This window comes from Vicugna pacos, chromosome 3, assembly GCF_048564905.1.
Source record: "Vicugna pacos chromosome 3, VicPac4, whole genome shotgun sequence".
Taxonomy (NCBI): domain Eukaryota; kingdom Metazoa; phylum Chordata; class Mammalia; order Artiodactyla; family Camelidae; genus Vicugna; species Vicugna pacos.
Window position 1 is genome coordinate 20,745,768 of NC_132989.1, and position 20,473 is coordinate 20,766,240.

The following is a 20,473-nucleotide window of genomic DNA, read 5'->3' on the forward strand; positions in this document are numbered from 1 at the left end:
TTCGCTTTCAGAAACCTAGTTTGACAGCTTTTCCTTGGGATCTGTGAGCAACCCCATAGCCTTCTAATAAATTCCTTTTTTTTTTCTTGGTTAAATGAGCCAGAGTTGGTTCTGTTGCCACCAAGGAATCCTGTTTCTTAGAATCGAGATCTGTGATAGGGTTCTATATGGTAATGATGTCATAGCTTCCACTCTTAGAAAGCCATTACAGACAGTGCTTTTTAACTAAAGGGACCATTCTCTGGGAAGTCAAGAATTTTTTTTAATAATGACATCTTTGTTCCAGCAGTAATAGACAGTGCAAAATGCCTCAGTAGGGAAAAAGATTAATCACTGTCCTGCTGAAATGGCTTACATGGAGAGAGGTTTGGGGTAAATACTCTAATACTCTGGACCCCGGGAAAGGAAAAGAGAAAAAGGAAGATGGAAAACAGCATCATTTCAGTTTAAACCATCTCTCCTTCAGCTGCAACTCAACCTTTACACACAAATGTAAGAAAAGACCTGCTCTTTAAGTATTTGAAAGAGGGTTGGAACTTGCATCTAAATATGTATTTTAAGGTGTGCTTATTGCAGAGGACATAACTTTAGTGGTTGAATCCTTTCCTCTCAGCAACGTCCATTTTATTTCTACCCACACATCATTGTTACAATTATTACTATTTCTTGCCTTCATTATCATCCTCATTCTGATGATTCTAGCTGAGTTAGGGAGCACTTCCTGTGAACCAGGCACAGTACTGGATGTTTCATATGCATGACCTCACGTGATCCTTACAAACGCCCTTCAAAGCCATATTATCCCCATTTTACAGAAGGGAAAACTGAATTCAGTGAGGTTAGCTAATAGGGCTAATGGGCAATAGAATCACTTTATCACTTATCTGTGTGTCCCCATCTGTCCTCAAGCTTTCTTTCTACTGTGCCCTATCGCCTTAAAGGGAAGGCGCGTGCTGAGTCCCAAGCATCACTGGAAAGAGTATTAAATATGGCACTGCATCTCAGATACAGTGGCAGTGGAACTCACTGTGTCATGTTCTGTTTCCCTGACTATAAGCTACTCGAGAGCAGGAACTATGTTTTGTCCACCATGGTATTACCACAAATGTCCAGCATGGAGGAAGTGCTCAAAAAATGCTTGTGGAACTGATAACTATTTTGTAAGGTCCTCAGACCTAGGGACCAGCACAGGGTTAAGATAAAGAAGGGCTGGTTCAAGAAGTTCCCTCCCAGGAAATGGAAGATTCACGTACCCCTGAAACATTCAGCCAACTTAAAAGGTTGATCAAGACTTTTTAACAGCATCAGATTATTCTGAACTTGGGACCCTTGGAAGCTCTTTTCCTGTCCATCTTTTAGGCACAGTCATGCTATGGCTTGAGTTTATGAGGAGGGAAAGTTTCTGAACATCTGACGGGGTAAGTACAAGTCAGAGCTGAAGTTATCAGTCATACTTTTTTGCAGGGATGGGTAGCTCACAAAATGCTCAAATCCAGCTAGCGTGTGCTCCATTGAGGACCCAGGTGTAACGTTATTTTATTGCTTTCAGAGCTTGAGCTAACCTTTGGTTGCTATGAGACCCACTATATATCCTTGGGTGAATTCCTTTTGTGCTTCAGTTCTCCAAATAAGGACACATAAACAACCAACCAAGATTTCCCACCAAGTCCACGGAGCTCCCTCTGCAGGGTCTCATTTATTCCCTACTGTGAGTTCAGAGTTTCGCCTTTGGTGTCAGGCCTTTGGCTGCACCGTGCACCAGTCAAGTGACCTTGGGCAGAACGTTGTAAGCTCTCAAAGCCTCTCCAGTCTCGCCTGCTGCTGGGGGACTGGCGACACGTGACCACGTGTATGGACCGATTAGCCCAGTGCCAGGTATGTGACAGGCAGGCAGTAAATCGTGGCTTAGGAACAGTGATATCTCTGCTGGCTTCACTTGCACATTTCCTTCGAAACAATCCAGAAGTCCAGTGTGTTCTTGGCGTCTTAAGTGGCAGGTGTGACTTGAAGTCATCCTTCAACCATGTAAAGTACTTTCTCAACTTCTAAATTATGAGCAGAATTAATTGGGACTAAGGCAACGAAGCTATACGGACTTATTTAGCATAACACTTCAGTCCTGAGCTCTCCCTTAGAAAAATTCCAATAAACAAAATCAATTACTCTTACAAAGACTGTTTTGACCATTTCTCAAGGAACATCACCATGGCTAGTGCACAAACCTGGACTGTTTTATGGTCCAAACTTGCTGTTTCTATTTAAAGGCTCAGATGTGAGGCATAGAGCAGGTTTGATTTTGAACATAGTGAGCAGATGACACATTACTGCTTTCTCAAGACACTCTTAACAGGCCTTTCAAAATCACCATCCTGCCTTATTTTTACTAGACCATGGATCAGTCCTCCGCAGTTTCAAGCCAGATGATTTCAAAGGTTCAAGAAACCCGTTAGATCACACTGGCTACAGGTAGGCCCTTCTGAATGGGGAAAATCCTGATACAGTGACAAGAGAACTCTTTGCTAAAGTTACGTGTGGCTACCAGGACCTACTGGAGCCATCAAAATGCGAGCAGTAGTCTAGAAGAATAAGAACATGCTGGGGGAGGGTAGCTCTGTGATAGAGTGTGTGCTTAGCATGCACAAGGTCCTGGGTTCAATCCCCAGTAGCTCCATTAAATAAACATATAAATGAACCCAATTACCTCCCCAATAACAAAAATTTTTTAAAAAAGAAGAATCAGAACATGATTTTATACATCCCCCTTCTCCCTGCCAAGGGCAGTTGAGACTGACTGGGACGTGGAAAGTAAGCAAAACAACCTTAAGTTGTTTTCAGACACAGAGACTTTAGGGCCACGGGTTCCTACAGCATAACCAAGCTTACCCTGACTGATACGGCAAAGATCTAAATGCAGTTGACGTGCAAAACAGACACACTTACGGTGCCATGCGTCAGTCCTCTCACCTCGGTCAGTAATTAATTTCCAGATGCTAATGGTTTAGTGGGTTGGAGAAATGAAGCTCTGAATTACAGTCAGTGTGAGAATAATTTTAACAGATTAGTGGGAAAGATTCCAAAAGACATTTCCAAAAGAGATCAAAGAGATTTCTGAGCCACCGTGAGAGCAAAAAACACCATTCCTCAATCTGTATTCCCAGCTGGAATTCTCATCTATCCACAGACCAGTCCACTGATACCCTGGAGAGAACCCGGAGCAGGCTATCTCTCCCTCGCCCTCCGGCGCTGCCCGGGGGAGCCGGAGAGCTGGGACTGACCTCAAGCTGAGAACCCTTCGGGATCTATCATCCATGCCAAGCAGCCTTTGCTCTAAGAAGTCTGTAACAGAGAAAGGGCTAAGGGTTGGTGCCAGTCTTGCACATGCCATCTCTTCCCAAGCCCAGTCTCTCCATGAAGGAATCCGTGACCTTCCATTTTTCTCTTCTCACAGCTACAGTCAAGAATATTACAAGAACATTATTATTTTAATTTAAAAACAACGTGATCTAAACCCTGCGAGCGATAATAATGATCATTTGTTGCTTGCTTTCAATTCGGCACTCTGACGAGCATTTTACATTCCTTGTTTTATTTCATCCTCATTACAACTCAATTAGGTAGGAACTATTGTCTCCTTTTCTACAAATGAAAAAAGCAAAGCTTAGAGCAGTCAAACAACTGGTTGAAAGTCAGCCAGTCTAGAAAGGAGAGAACTTAGACAACCTACACAAATCCAGGAGCTGTTCTCTCAGATGAGACACCTCTACTCCCCCTCCTGGCCACAGCGTTGTATCTCAACCCCACGCCCAAGACAGAAAACCCTGGAGTTTGGTTTTGTTGCTGGCGACCTGATTACATCATTTCTGGTCCTGAAACAACGTTGCTCTACTGTATTCCCCAGGAGAACCAGGCCCTCAACACCTGCTTAATTTCTTCTTGGCTTTGCAGAGAAGAGTCTGGGAAATTCACCTAAGAAAAAACAAAACAAAATGATTCAAAGGAAAAAAAAAAAAAGAAACCCTCCACAGAGGGAGAGAAGTTATTTTCCACTTTGATAATTCTGTGTGACTCACTAGTAACTGTGGAAGAGAAGAGGGATCTGTGGGCTTGTTCAGGAGCCTCGGGCGGAAATAGACACTGTGAGACCAAGAAGGGGGCAGAACCAGAGGCTGCAGCCAGGAAACAAAGGACAGGAAACAGGATTTCTTTTTTTCCTACGTCCAGAACAAAGCTGACGAGGAGTTTGGCAGGAAGAGGGACCACCATTTCATACTTTCGGTGGAAAAAGGACGAAGTGCTCAAAATGGAAGATATCTGGGAAGGGATGAGTCATGGAGGAGTGAGGATATATAATATTGCCTTTCTGAGAGCAGTCACTTAATATTCCTTCTCAGCCGTCTCTTGTTTGAAACTGCCATCCTCCTGCCTTTCCATGGAAGCCAGGAAAAGGCTGGAATCCTCTCCCTTTACTCATGATGGGGCGCTCAACCTGCGATGCTAAGCTCTCCCCCCTCCCCTTCTTTCTCTCTATCCTATATTGCTGGTCTCGCTCCCTGGAATGCCTCTGCCACTGCTGTTAACATAGGTACTTCTTCTTTATTTTTAGGTCTTAGCTTAGATGTCACTTTCCTCAAAGCAGCTTTCTCCAACCTTTCTCCTGTGGCAGAGATTGCCAGTCTTTATTAACTACATTCTTCTGATTGTGTTGGTGCGTGAAGTTCCCAGTAAAACACCACATCTCCCAGCTTCATTTGCAATTAGGGGTGGCCACATGACACAGTTGAAGCTAATGAGGTCTGAACAGAAGCTGTTTGGCTGTATTTGCGGAAAATTTCCCTAGAAGGGAGACCAATTCAACAAGCAAGTTAGCCCTGTTTGCACTTGGCCCTTCCTCCTTGCCTGCACCTGGGCCTCTGTGACGATGTACGGCACTCCAGCAGCCTTCTGCTCTGCATGAGGTCAAGGACTATACTCTGATGACAGCAGACTGTTAGAAGGAACCTAACACCCTGATGACCTGGAAGAGTTGCTGTAACAACCCTGGCCTGCTTACTTCCAGACTTTTCATCCTCCAATGGGAAGAAACAAGCCCTAAATTGTTTAAGCTACTGTTTGTCAGCTTCTGTTAGTCCTAGGTGAGTACAGCCTCCATTGATAATCCTCAAAGCGAATAAATACTTCCTTGATCTCTCTCTCAAAACATACTGTCCTCTTCCTTCATAGCACTGAAAATTTTATACTTATTTGTTTGTTTGATTAAGTCTATAAGCTCCATGGAGTCTGGGACTCATTCTTCTTCGCTCACTGCTAAATTCCCAGTACCTTGAAGTCCGGACAGCTAGATTTTGGCAGTAACCATTGAATTCCATCAGTAAACAGCCCCACCAATGGCTGAAAAGACAGTCTGAATGTCAAGAAAGCATATAGAAGTCCTTCAAAGGAAACACACTAATGTTGGAATCTCTCTAGAGACAAAGTAGAAATAAGCCACGCATGTAGATCAACAAAGCAGAATAAATTTGCCCTTTTAACTCAAGCTGTCTGGCTATTTCATTGCCTGGACTGAGTTTTTGCAGGAGACAATGGCAGAAGGTTCAATCAAATGAGGGCACAAGCAATAAAACTGTGAGGATTTTGGAGTTATTAACTGTGGTCACTACTGTGATGATACTACTGTTTGATGAACATTTCCTTCAGTTATTCTCTCAAAGTAATTATTTGCATTTATACCCAATTTCTCTGTTTAATAACTCCCAGGATTTTAGCATATAGACTTTCCTCTATGGGAGGACATCATCCAAACAAAACTTTTCAGCTTGTGTTTATTTACGTATGTTGGAAGAAGTCATCACTATTGCAAACTGTTTAGACATAGTTCCATTTTTTTTTCCTGGAAAGTATCTTCAAATGGTTACCTTGGTAGGAAAAATTTTCTCTGGATAAACACCTGTCAAAGTATGGTTATACCTGTTCCCTCTCATCATTTGATAAATTTGCATAGACAGTGCACAGTCATGCAGAGCACACATGTAAACTTCAGCTGGGGAGTATAATCTTAACCGTCATCTCGCGATTTGCAAGCAACCCCTGATTTTGTTGGGGGTCCCCCAGAAGCAGACCTGGATTTGAGAACAACGAGTTCACGTGGGAGGGGCAGAGACACTGGTAAGCGTGACAGAGGGAAGGAAGGCAGCCAACAAGGGGTGTGTTGGTGAGTCACCAATGACAAAAGGGTCTGGAACTTAACCCTACCGAGAAACTGGGAAATAGTGTAAAAGACATGCCTCCAAAGTACCCCACCAGAGGGGTGAGGGGGCTGGGGTACTTTTACACCAGTTCCCATCAGTCATGGGTTGAGACTCCTCTCAAGGACATGAATTCCCTGACAGCCCCCAGAGCAGGGCCGAAGGGCCTTCTATGGTTCTGGAAAAAAACCCTCAAGCACAGAGGTGCAGCTCCTGGCAGTTAGAAAGGTCCAGAGCACAAGGGAGCTGAAAGGTCTAAAGGTCACTGAACCTCTGCTGCAGCCCCCTACTAGTAATACTCAGACATTGATGTCCTATTTCATAGATGACGTAGGAGAAATCTTTGGATGGCACAGGGACAACATTTTTTAAAAATAGTTATCAATTAGGTTTAAAGTTCTCTTTTACTTACTTAATGCATAAGATGCTGATTTTCCCTTTGTGAAAGTAACATAATACATAAATTGTAAAAGAAACCAGATAAAACAAAGGTGATTTATGGATTTAAAGAAGAATAGTAAAAAAAAAAAAAATCAGATGGTACAGCAATATGCAAAGGTAATGGGGAAGATTGAAGTTTGGGAAACACTGATGGGTATTTTATGAGTAGTAACACTAAAGCATACAGCTAGGACATTAAGTGTTTAATAAGTGCCTACTGTATACCCAGCACTCTTCTGGAATATAAGAGAAGGCATGACCGTGCAGCGAGGATTTTACAGTAGTAGTAGTAATGGTTACCATTTAGTGAGAGTTAATACTTACCATTCCCTTGCCTTCCTCGGGGAAGCTGTACCAGCCTTCATAAAATACACCATACAATTAAAGGGTTGTCTATGCAGAGAATGAGGGTCAGGCTTTACTAGAGGGTAATTTCACTAAGGTTTCAAAGACAAGAAAAGAAGCCCTCATGGCAGTGGAGCAAAGCCAGAGAGGAGCATCTTGGCCCATCAGCAGCCGCAGTCAGAGAACAAGGAAGGCACAGCCTTGGATCCTTCACCCCCTGGCCTCTTACCCCTCTCAAGCTACAGAGCTGGACTCGGCAGCTGTGAGCTGGAGGGACGGAGAGGAAGTGAACTGCGACAGCACTGCCAGGTAGCTCCCAAACGTGCCATCTTGAGAGGCAGCCTCATTGTGCGAGAAGACATAAAATCCAGATGGCGATTTTTGGATTTTTAACTCCCTATACAGAAGTCACAATGTCCAGTACATCCTAATTCTATTTAGTGTGTGTGTGTGTGTGTGTGTGTGTGTGTGTGTGTGCTGGCTAAATGTCATTACCAATGACCAAGCACAAAAATGAAGAAAGTCATGAGGCCAGGATGGGGCGGGGCGGAGGGACAGTGGCCAGGGGCTACTGCTCGGCTGCATCTAAGTGTTGTGTGGCCTCCAGGGACCGTCACACATGTGAAAGCACAAATTTGGGCTGACAGCAACATCACATTCAATCAAGTCCTAGGCTGACCCAGAGAGCCACAGACTCGCTGCGGAAAACGCTTGAATGGTTGACTCAGAAAACAAATAGGTGCTTATTTGCATTAGAACTTGCATCTGCATGTTGTTTATTTCACTTAGGTGCAGACAACGGAACTGCAGTCTCTGCTCACATAGCTCGACACCCTTCTGATTTCAAACTGGGTTAGCCAAGCCTGAAACAACCAACCGCAGGGCAGGAGGGAGGGGGTTAATCAAGAGGGCACCTTGGAATCAGACAGCCTGGGTCTGAATGCGGGCTCTGCCGCTCACTCGAGCATGAGACCTGGGGAGACTTGCTTAGTTTCCCAGGGCTTTTCTTCTTCTGTAAAACGGGGACAATATAAACAACCACTTCAAAGGTTGCCACGAGAATTAAATAAGGCAGATTTTTAGCCTGATACACAGTAAGTGCTTAAGAAATGCATGATCATGACTAAGGATGGCCCTTTTTTTTTTATTGTAGCAATCTTTATTTTGCCTTTGATGTCCTCCCTCACTTCAGAAGAGCAAAGGGTGCTGTTAAATTAATTACACCAGGAAGCCATTAGACTGAGATGGTTCTAGTGCCATCATGTGATGGCCTACGTAAGCAAGCCAAAATCTAAACCTGGAAATGCCTCAAGCGTAGGAAATCAAAACCTAAGGACAACCAGACACAAACAGCCAACTAGGCTCCAAGCCGCAGACAAAGAACTTCTCCTCTTTACTTCTGCATTTTCTGTAGGTTAAGTCTCTCCCTAGCGCCTGTCAGAGGAGGGCTCCTAACCACTTCTGGACTGGTGCTGCCTGATCTGAATCGACTTTTGCTCAAATAAACTCTTCAAAGTTTCACTGCGCCTCCATTTACCTTTCAACAGTACAAAGAGGAACTGAAACAGAAATGGGGCAAGATTTGACCAAATCCTTGCCTTATAAGAAGATAGAAGAGAGAGGAGGGGGATGCATGAGCAAGGCTCTCAAACACCAAGCAGGAACGGAAGACGGGAAAGAGGAGCATAAGGACACACGTCTGCTCATGGGCACAAGCCGCTCTGACTGCGACAGAGCACAACGATCACAGTAACTTGGCAGGAAACTTTTCTAAATAAAAAGGGAAATAAGAGTAGAATTAAAATGTCTCCTGTAAGGGGGAGAGGCGGCCGTGCTGCTTTGGCTGTAACGTCAAAACACTGAGGCGGCCCCTGTGGCTGGAGAGCATCACTCCCGCTACTTTACGGCAGGAGCCCTGGTCTCCCTGGTACCACAGTGACATCTCTCTATGATCTCCTGCTCCCATTTTTGCCTCCGGACAAACCATTCTCCACCCAGTGGCCAAAGTTATCTTTTAAAACAATGAATCAGATTATATCACTGCTCTGCTTCAAATATTCACTAAGGGTTTTCCCAGTGGACTTCACATAAAACCCACACTCCCTGCCACGGCTGGCAAGGTCACGATCTGGCCTCTGGCTGCTTCCCTGGCCCCCGGCCTGCACCACCATCTCACTCAGGATTGCAGAGCAGGCCAAGCTGGGTCCTGCCACGGGGCTGTTCCCTCCGCCTGGACCACTCGTGCCCGCATCTTTGCCTGGCTGGCTTCCCAGCGTGTGAGGCTCAGCTCAGATCAGCTTATGCAAGAGGCCTTCCTCAGACACCCAAGAAAACATGAACTCTCTCGTCCCGTCCTCTATTCTATTACTTTCGAGCACTTCTATCACCGGGCAAAGCTACGTCTGTTTATACACTTATCTGACTGCTCTCCCCCCATTATGATGTGAGCCTCTGGAGAGAGGCAACTTGTTCACGAATGACTGGAGTGGCACCCAATACAAAGGTAAGATTTCCTGATTAATAAGTAAACAGATGGGCATTTCACTCTCTTAAACCCTCCCCTATCCCTGCCTCCCCACCATGGGGGAGTTTGTGGTGTGGACCTATAAAAGCAGAAGCTGTCTGAGGCCAGCCTGCCCTTCTATTTTATGAAGACCTTACCAAGTCGAAGAGCAGATGGTAGGGGGCTCAGGGCCCAGGAGAGGAAGGGGCCCGGCTTTGAGGGGGAAAGGAGGAGGAGGACTGCAGGCTGGTGAGTGATGAGGCCCTGGAGGCATTCCCTGGCAGCTCCCTGGGGTGACGTGCAGACCTGGGGAGTGGCAGGATGCAGCAGGGGAGAGAGCTTCCTGGTGGGCTCAGGGAGGCAGGTGTGCCCTAGAGGCATGAAAGCGCAGGGTCCGTGCTCACCTGAACCTGGACAAGACTGACGCATCAGTCCCCTGGTCCCCCTATAGGGGTCTCCTCCATGTCTGGGCACCCTGTTACACCTGGGGATAGAGGAGCTGGAATCATAACTGACACTGAATTTCCTGGAAGCCTGATGGAATGGGGGCTTCGAGTTGGATTTCATTTGATTTTTTTAAAATAAGGAAGTGATGGGACATTTCAGATGCATCTGAGTTTCAGAAACAGAATATACTTGTTGCTCCAATATCTACCAAAGAAACACCCATTCTTACAGCAACTTTTACTTATTGAGACTTAAGAATTCCAGGCCTGCCCTGGGCACTTTTTGCCTCTTACTCCCCTTAAACCTCAAAACAAGGCTAAGAGGGAGGTGCATGTATTATCTATTATCTATTATATACCTACCTAACTACCTACCATCATTATCTGGTTATCACTATCTAGCATTTTCTATTATCTATTTCATCTATCATCCTATCAACCAACTATCTATCTATCTATCTATCTATCTATCTATCTATCTATCTATCTATCTAATCTATCTATCTATCTACCTTTCTATTCATCCATCCATCCATCCATCCATCCATGCATCTATCCATCCATCCATCCATCCATCCATCCATCCAACAGATTTAGAAGTCGAGGCCCAAAGATGCTTGGCACCCAGCTCCAGGTCCCTCCAGGGTACGTGCAGAGTGTTGGCTCTCACACTTCTCACTCCTCAGTACCCAGAGGCGGGTCCACTTTGAGGTCAGCCCCCCTGAGACCCGCACTCCTGCCCCTACCCCCTCCCCCTGCAGGATTTGTGAAAACCTCCTGACCAACCTCCAAGTCCCTGGCTAGGGCTTCCTGCATCAGCTCTTTGTCTTGCTTCTGGAAACAAGCAAGGACCGCCTGCCTGTCTGTGAATGAGGAGTCTGCTCCCAGGGAGGAACAAGATGTCCCGTCCCGCATGGCTGCAGGGCAAGGGAGGGGGGAAGTTATTTTCCCCTAAAGGTTTAGGGTTGGGATAATTTTAACCCTGAAGAGGCTACAACACTGAGATGGAATGAGCTGGCTCTGAGCCCTCCTCTGCCCCAGCACCTCCTGGCGGCACCCAAGGGGACAGAACCACTGCCTGATCTTAGCTTTTCCTCTCCCACCCACTGAGTGATATTAAATGTTTTCTTGCCTCAAAGACACAAAGATTTCCTCCTAGAATACGTAGAGGCAGGTGAAGTGGGCAAATAACACATAGAAAAACAAATAGAATCATTTGTACCTTCCTGGCAAGGAACATTAATCTATTACTCAGTACGTCATTTTTTTTTAAAGAATCACTGGGGTTCCCATTTGCTGCCTTAACCACATTCCTCACTGTGCCCACCTACTGCCCAGGGTTATTCCTGGATTGAGTAAAGGCCCGGGAATATGAGTTCATATGGGAGCATTTGAGATTTAATCCCTTCCACGTTGGGAAGTGAGAGTTGGATGGGAACGTGGGTGAGGAACAGCATTTAAAAAGGAGGGAGGGATGGATTAGGAGTTTGGGATTAATAAGTACATATTACAGTATGTAAAATAGATAAACAGGGACCTACTGCATAGCACAGGGAATGATATTCAATTTCTTGTAATAAGCTGTAATGGAAAAGAATCTGAAAAAAATATATGTATATAAATGCATAACTGAATTGCTTTGCTGTGCACATGAAACTAACATTGTAAATCGACTACACTTCAATACAAAAAAAGAATTAAAAATAAAACAAATAAAATGTTTTTAAAAGACATGCCTGGAGAAGATTACACTTTGGACAAAGGGATGACTGAAGTGGTGGAAGTTCAGCCACAAAGTCGGGGCAGGAAATGGCTGGGACCCCATCACATCAGAACGCAAGTCTCTGCCTGGGGCCCTAATCCTGGGGAACCCGTCTGGCTGTTGAGGGAGCTTCCGTGTCCCAGGCTTTCCGGCCTGAACAGTGAATCCTAGAGGAGACTCTCCAGGGACGCCCTCTGCGCCCCACCCCGGCCCTGCCTGCCTCTCCACAATCCCCGTGCCACCAGATTTCATTCCTGAGACCAGGCCTGGACCCAGGGTCAGGGAGGGGAGGGGGCAGCCCAGGAGGGCCTGAAAGAGGGCAGTTCGGGGCATTTACATATTATCACAGGGCTCAGTCAACAAGGCTCAGTCAACAGGAATTCTCAGTAGTCCAGGCGCTTGCAGACTGGGGGCCATCACAAGGCTGCTCAGCCCTCCTGCTGAGTCCAGGAGCTGGGGAGGGTGGGCTGTGTAGTTGACTGGCAGCCCCTCTGAACCCTCCCCAGGGCTTGTGCCCAGGCCCTTTGCAGAGCTGCTCCCAGCAATGACCGAGCGTGCTAGGGTCCTAGCACACAGGATCCTCTAACTCTGGCTGAAGGATTCCCCCACTGGCCTGGCTGAAGCTTTCTTAGAACCACACAGTGGTCTGAGATGCTTCCCACCGATCTTCCTTCCCAAGGTCTCCTTAAACAGATCTCAGACAAACAGAACAGTCTGAAGGCTCTCTCTTCCCAGCCATGTCCCTTCCTTTTTCTGCAAATAATCCCCCGCACTCCATCACATCTTGGCATCTGCTCCTCAGACAACCCAAACGAGCACAGGCATGGCTGGAGAAGGGAAGCAGAAAGCTGGGGCTTGGGGCCTGCCACGCTCACCACCCACCAGAAAGGCAGCAGACATCCTCCTGGGTGCTACGTGGGGCGCAGAGAATCCCTCGCACAAGGTGGCAGCCAAATGGCTGAGTTTCCCCGGTGTTGGCCTGGGGAAGCATCCTGGTGGAAGGTGACAGCCTGACAGGTTGAGGGATCGGGCATCTGAGCGACACTGGGGGTTGGGGGTGACGCCTACAAGATGGCGGAGTTAGCTGGTTACTGCCGAGTTGTCCTGAAGCCCAGCCAGGGAGGAGAAACCTAGGGTCACTAACAAACAAACAGTTAAGCACAAAGTGTGAGAGCCAGAGGGCTGATTTGGTAGCTTACAAAGAAGCCCTTATTTCCTGTGGTAGCAAAGCTAAGAGAACTGAGGAACTGAAGCAGGACTTGATTGTCTGAGTTTCAGAGTTCCAGAGACATTCAAAAGCTCAGCCTAGACCAGATATTATGCTAAGGTCAACCCCCCGCTGGAAAACCTGGCCCCTGAAATGTGGGCTGGGGATGTGTGGGCAGATGCTCTGGGCCTGTTCATCCCCACGGGGCTGCTCCCCTCCCAGGGGGTGCCTCCGCAGGGAACATCCACCTCTTTCCGACAAGAGTTAGCGCTTCCGTACGAATTAGCTGGCATGTGTCAGCAGGAGCTGCAGACCTCGGGGACTGGATTTGAAGGTTCTTGACCAAAGGGTAAGAACATAGGATTTAAAATACTTTGATTGGGAGGCACTTTCTTGGGACAAGGGATTTAATATCCTGTCAAGGACCCCAGGAGTCGAGGCAAACTTGCTGCTAGGGTAGCTATGACAGGCAGCCTCCAAGATGGCCCCCAGGGACCCCTGCCTCCTGGTATTCACGCCCTTGTGTACTCTCTTCCCACTTAGTATGGGCTGAGCTTATGGCTCACTTGTACCAAGTAGAATATGGCAAAAGTGATCGATGTCCCTTCCATGACTAGGTCGGCTTAAGTCGTAGGCTTTCTCTCTTTCTGGTGCCCAATCTCTCTGCACACACACTTTCTCTTTCTCTCGGACTCCAGCCACCATGTAAAGAAGTCCAGACTGTCCTGCAGGAGAAGGCACGTGGAGAAGGGAGGTCGCGGAGGATGAGATGTGGAAGAGAACCGAGACACCCCAGCCAGCACCAACAGCCAGTCATGTGAGTGAGCCTTCTTGGAAGGAAGCAGCCCCTCCAGCCCCAACCAAGCCTTCAGAGGATGCAGACCTGGCTGCCACTTTGACTGCAACCTCATGAGAGTCCCTGAGCCGGAACCATTCAGCTAAGCCACTTCCGACCTGACCCACAACAACCATGAAATTATGTTTGTTGTTTTAAGCCACTGAATTTTTTTAGGGGATTTGTTCCACAGCAATAGACAACAAATCCAATAGCTCTCAGAAGCCTGGAGAGAGTGATGACTCACGCTACGCAAAGCGGAAATGCCTGATTTGCACTAAAAGACAGGAGATGGGGGAATAACGAAGCTGACGACTGGAGTAGACCCGTGATGTGAGGCCAGGGGGTCCCAGGACTGTGTTCCATGAGCGAGTCCAGAGGACAAACCATTAACCAAGACCATCAGGATCTTATTAACTTAGTGTCACTGAGGAGTTCAGTGGGGGCTCTCCTTTGCAGGCCAGAGAGAGAGTCACAGAGGTAGGCTTGTCAACGTCCACGGGGACGACCCCTCATTCTCAAGTAACAGAGGCCAGATGTCAATCATCAGAAGCCAGCTCTGGTGGTTTTTACCGTAACAACTGGCAAGTTTGGAGGGGCAGCCAAGGGAAACTGTCCTGCAGGGGGTCTGGAGATTGTTGGTAGAGCCTTCAACAAGGCGTTCCTAGGTGTCAAATAGATAAGCAGCCCACAGAGTGATGTTTGGCATTTATAATAACAACGTAGTAAGCGTGGAGGAGCAGGATACTGAGGGAAACTGGCCCAAGGAGTCATGGACCTCGACTCAGTTTCTAGATCAAGTCAATTTTCGGATCCAGATCCTACTGACTGAAGGGTGGATGGGTCCTTAACAGAAAGGACCCAGCAACACCACAGAAGGTATATACTAGAACATTTACTCAGCACACTGTGAAAACAAGAATAGTCAGATACTGAAAGGCCCTTGGGCAGATCTGAGGTTACACTGATAGCCAGAGAACCAAAGCCTTACCATGGCCCCCCTGTAGAGTCGGGGCTGGTAAGGATCAGGTTATAAATGGAATCACCGTTAATGTCTGGCTCATGGTAGGTCCCCTGGATAGGCGAAACACCCGTGATCATTCTCCCCACCCTTGAGTATAAATTGGAATTGATAAGTTCAGCAGTTGGTATTATACCCAGAGTGGGTCCTTGGCCTTTGCATAAGAGCTACCACAGTGGAGAAGCTCAGACAGAAACTTCTGAAGCTGTTCCCTCCTTCCTGGCCAAGAACGTAAATAAATAAAAGCACATCCTAGAGGGGTGGAAGAGATTACCACCATTAAAAATTTAAAGTATACAGGGTTGGTGGTCCCTCTTGTATCTTCACTTAATTTGCCAGTAGGACTCCTGCAGAGACCAGACGGATCTGGAGAATGACTGCAACTCAAACAATGAGTAGCCCTGATTGCAACTGCTGTGCTGGACATGGCATTTTTGCTCTAGAAGATTAATAAGGCCTAAGGTACATGGTATGTGGCTCTTGATTTGGTAAATGTGTTTTCTATTTTTGTTAGAAAAGAATCAGAAATGGTACACATTACCAAGAAACTAACAACATTCATTTGCTTTGGCTTCCATGGACCACAGAGATGTGGACCACCTGGACATCCCACAGAGCATCACACTGATTCGTTGTATTGATGGCATCAGGCTGATCAAGCAGCATGAGCAAGAGGTCGCCAGACGCTGGAAGCCCTAGTAAGAGAAGTGCACCGCACAAGGCTGGATACAAATGCTACAGAGAGTCAGGGTCAGGGACCAGCACAGCCACTGTGAAGGTTTTAGGGGTCTAATGGTTAGAGCTGTACCAGAACATCCCCTCTAAAGTAAAAGACAGACCCAGTGGGAGAATCATGATGCTGTCCTGAAATTCCAGAGTGAGACAATGCAATCTGAGGCAGGCAAGCACACATCTTTGTAGAAACAACTCTTGATGTGTTCCTGGGTCCTAGTAGAGACAGAATGCTTGACCTTTGGGTACAGAATGATCATGTATCTTTAATTGTCTAACTATGAGCTGGGTTATGTCATACCCACCAAGTGAGAGAGTTGGGTGGCCCCAGCAGCAGTACAGTGTAAGCTGGGAATGGTATATTTGGGACCAAGCTGCCTGGATGGATAGTCCAGACCCCATGTCACCTATCACATCTGAATAAGTATCCCTTCCCCTGCTTACACTTTTGCCTTGTTGGGGGCCCTTGAGACCAGCTGCAGGCAGAGAGGAAGAACCCCTAGGTTGCTTGATAGATAAGCTGGCCTTGTTGCCAGATACAAGGCAAAAATGGATGGTGGCTGCAATATAGCCACAGTCAAGGGTGGTCTTGAATGGATGAAGCGGAGATAGAAAATCCTGCCAATGGGTGGATATAGCTGCAAGTGATGCATGAACCACCCATTTTGTGTGAAAGCAAAAGTGCTCTGAGGTGAGCACATATAGAGGCTTACAGGCACAGGGCATCAGGTCATCTGATCAGAGTCATAGAAGAAAAAGGGCTCCTCATTGGAATGGAGGCCCCTGGGATCCGCATGGTCTTGAAGAAGAGATTTAGACATTGCCTAAAAACTGAACAGGAATTTTGAATTTTCTGTTGCCACCTTGGAAAGAGACGACCCTCCAAAACTGAGAGGAGAAGAAAAGCGAGACTGGGGTCCTTCTCAGTCTCCTTTGCTGGTGTCTTCTCACATCCTGGACATCAGGATGATGGGCAAGTCCTCGGATATGTCCATTCCTTTAACTCCGTATTAAACTAACTTCCTAGAGGATCTTGTAGCATCTTGTGGCTTAAAATAACACCTATATGCTGATGGCTCCCAAATTTATGTCAGTTCATCAAAATTAAAAACTCTGTGCTTCAAAGAACACAATCAAGGAAGGAAAAGACAAGGTGGGAGGGTATGGCTTAGTGGTATAGTGTGTGCTTAGCATGCATGAGGTCCTGGGTTTAATCCCCCATACCTCCATTAATTAAATAAATAAATACATAAATAAATAAAAATAAACCGAATTGCCTCCCCCCACCAAAAAAGAAAGGAGGGAAGCAAGGAAGGAAGAAAAAAAGGAAGGAAGGAAGGAAGGAAGAGAGAGAGAGAGAGAGAGAAAGAAAGAAAGAAAGAAAGAAAGAAAGAAAGAAAGAAAGAAAGAAAGAGAAAAAGAGAAAAGAAAGAAAGCGAAAGAAAGAAAGAAAAAGAAAGAAAGAAAGAAAGAAAGAAAGAAAGAAAGAAAGAAAGAAAGAAAGAAAGAAAGGAAGGAAGGAAGGAAGGAAGGAAGAAAAAAAGAGACAACCCAACTGACTAGAGGAAAATATTTGTAAATCATACTTTAGAGAGAGATTTGTATCCAGAAATATATGAGGAATTCTTAGAACCCAAAAATAAAAGGACAAATAACCCAATTAAAAATGGACAAAGAATTCAAATAGATATTTTTCTAAAAATGAGACACGAGTGGCCAAAAGCATATGAAAAATGCTCCACACCATTAGTCTTCTGGGAAATGCAAATCAAAACTCAATGAGATACCACTTCATGCCCACTAGGATGGCAATAATAAAAGAGACAGACAACAACAAGGGTTAGTGACTATCTGGAGAAATTGGAATCCTCATACATTTGCTGATTCGAATGTAAAATGGTGCAGCTGCTTTATAAAACAGTTTTAAAATTCCTCAAAAAATTAAGCAGAGTTACCCTATGACCTAGCATTCCACTCCTAAGTAAATACTCAAGAGAACTGAAAACATGTGTTCACACAAAACCTTGTACATAAATTTTCATAACAGTATTATTCATAATAGCCAGAAAAATGCAAACAACCCAGTTATCAATCAACTGATGAATGTGAACAAAGTATGATGTACCTATACGATGGAATACTATTTAGCCATAGTAGAGGATGAAGGGCTGGTACTCATGGATGGGACTTTGAAAACATGTTCAGTGAAAGAAGCCAGACATCAAAGGCCACCTATTATGTGATTCCATTGTTATGAAATGTCCTGAATAGGCAGATCCACAGAGAGAAGAAGTAGATGAGTGATTGCCGAGGGCCGAGTGGGCAGAAAAATGGGAGTGACTGCTAGTGGATTAGGAGGTTTCTTCTGAGGGTGATGAAACGTTCTGAAATTAGATTGTAGTAATGGTCGCACAATCTCGTGCATATACAAAAATCCACCAATGTGTAAACTTCAGAAGGGTGAATTTTATGATATGTGAATTCCCTCTCAATAATGCTGTTATTAAAAAAACCAAACCATAGAACTGAGAAAAAACAATTTTAAGTCAGTAAACCAGACCTCTCCCCTAAACTCCAGCCTGGCACATCCTACTGTCTCCTTGACATTTCTGCTTGGATGCCTAATAAACATCTCAGACTTAACATGTCCCAAACTGAATTCTCAGCATCTCCCAAAATTTGCTCCTCCCAAAGTTTTCTCCGTCTCAATAAATGCCAACCCGGTGCTTCCAGACACCCAGGCCAAAGAATTCACAGCCATCCTTGACTCTTGTCCTTCATCACAGCTTCCATCCAATCCTTCAATGAATCCTCCACTACCTCTAAGATATTTGTGGAATACGGTGACTTCTTACACTGTCACATCTGTCACTCTGGTCCAGGCCACCATCATCTTTTGCCAGCCCTCTAATTGGTCTCTCCAATTCTATCCTTGCCCCGTTAGGAGCTAAACTGGGTTCCCTCCATATTCATGTGTTGAAGCGTTAACCCCCAGGATCTCAGAATGTGGCTACATTTGGAGATCTGCCTTGAAAGAGGGAATTAAGTTAAAATGAGACCATTAGGTAGACCTAATCACTCCCCAAGAGGACGTCCCTAACCAGTCTAACTAAAATAGAAACCTGATTGGTGTCCTTACAAGAGAAGGAAATGAGGACCCACAGAGAGACCAGGGCTTCATGGCTGCAGAGAGAAGACCCCCTGAGGACACACGGAGAAGACAGTCCTCTGCACGCCAAGGAGAGAGACCTCAGAAGCAACTACTCCTGTTGACATCTTAACTGTGGACTTCCAGCCTCCAAAACGGTGAGAAAATAAGTCTCTGTTGTTTCAGCTACCCTGTCTGTGGTATTTTGTTGTGGCAGTCCTGGCCAATCTGCAAAACACCCCTCTACAACCTATTTTTCACACAGCAGCCAGAGTGATGTTTTAGAACCCTATCACCACTCTGCTCAACACTCTCATGTGCTGCCCACTTCCCTCAGAGTGAGAGTCACAGTCCTCACGTGGCCTGGAAGTTCTCATTTGCCTTCTGCCCTCATCTCCTCCCAGGGCTGCCAGGCTGCACAACTCCCAAGGGCACTGTGCACGTCCTACCCATTTCCCCACTGCCCCCCTCACTGTGCTCCAGCCCTGCTGACCTCTGGGAAATTCCTCAGACACACTAACTTCACCCGAGCCTCAGGGCCTTTGCACATGCTGCCCTCTGTGTCTAAAACACCCTACCCCCACATCCACGTGCCTCACTTCCTCCCTCTTCAGGCTGCTGCTCCAACATCACTCCCCAAGAGGACATCCCTAACTGGTCTATCTAAAATAGAAAGATGCCTATACGCTGTTTCATTTTTCTTTCAGCACTTAGCACCACCTGACATATGATCATCATATATTTCATTGTTCCCTTGCATATTGTTTATTTCTCTCAATTGGCAAGGAAGCTCCCTGAAGTCAGGGACTTAACTTTGTTCCTATGGCTCTACCTCAGTGCCTAGGACAGAGCCTGGCCTGTAGAAGCTCAGTAAATAGTAGGTTATTTTTAACAAAGGAAAGGGTAAAAAAACTGAGGCTATCTGGGTCACTTTTAAGACTGATTGTTTTTCCCCTCGCTAGAAAGCTCAGAACCAATCTATTCACTGTCTTCAGTAAGTATACTAGGAAATGTATGCAAGAACCTGGTTTTGTCTGTTTCCCTTCATTTTGCTTTTGCTTTTACTCCTCTTATTGAGATACACTGTGTGCATTTCAGTCAGCTGCCTTTGTTTTCGAAATGATATTGAGTATAATGAAATGAATGTAAAAACACATTTTAAGAATGTCTCCAGCTTCTGGCCCTCTGGGATGGCTGTTTGACCTCTAGCTGTCCTGGGGGTGAGAGAAGGACACTTGGAGCACTCCCCGTGCAAATCGCTGGGTGGACTTGGGTTTCCCCGGACTCAAGAGTTCCTGGGAGAATTCTTCTGAAGCCATATGAATTCTCCAAGGGACCATCAGCTGAAGCAGGAAAAAAAAAAAAGAGACTCTCTGAAGTCCTGATGGTCAAAGAGAATGGAAAAACTGCACTTTGGGGGAGGACAGTACATCTTCTCAGCCTATGAGGTGTCAGGCTGAAGTTGAAAGGAGAGCTTTTAAATTTGCCTGCCCCAAAGGGCACAAGGGCCGTTTCTGGGTTAGCTGCCTGGGTGCCAGCAAACACAGGCACAGAGTGACTATTGTCCGGCCAGCCAGGTTCCTAGAGAACGCTCTGCACTGGCTCTCAGCGACTCACACGCTGACCCCAGGGACAGGGACATGGGGGCAAAGGGTCCCGAAGCACTACTCAGACAGGCGGACTGTGACCCTCTGCTCCCTAGAGGTCAGAACTTGCCGCTGAGGCCAGGGCCAGGGCTTCTGACTTCTGAGATCCATGTTCCCAATCTCTCTGCTCACATAGTCCTGCCCC

General features: G+C 46.1%; 1 long non-coding RNA gene across 2 annotated transcripts; it reads left to right on the forward strand.

Annotated features, from left to right (window-relative positions):
- Positions 1–215: 215 nt before the first annotated feature.
- Positions 216–5,533, forward strand: LOC140691772 (uncharacterized). 2 transcript variants are annotated; one of them, XR_012067446.1, is made up of 3 exons: positions 216–492; positions 4,604–5,132; positions 5,259–5,533. It is a non-coding gene; the product is annotated as an uncharacterized lncRNA (long non-coding RNA). The 2 variants fall into 2 exon arrangements; XR_012067445.1 differs by having other exon boundaries at positions 4,604–5,533.
- The last annotated feature ends 14,940 nt before the right edge of the window (positions 5,534–20,473 follow it).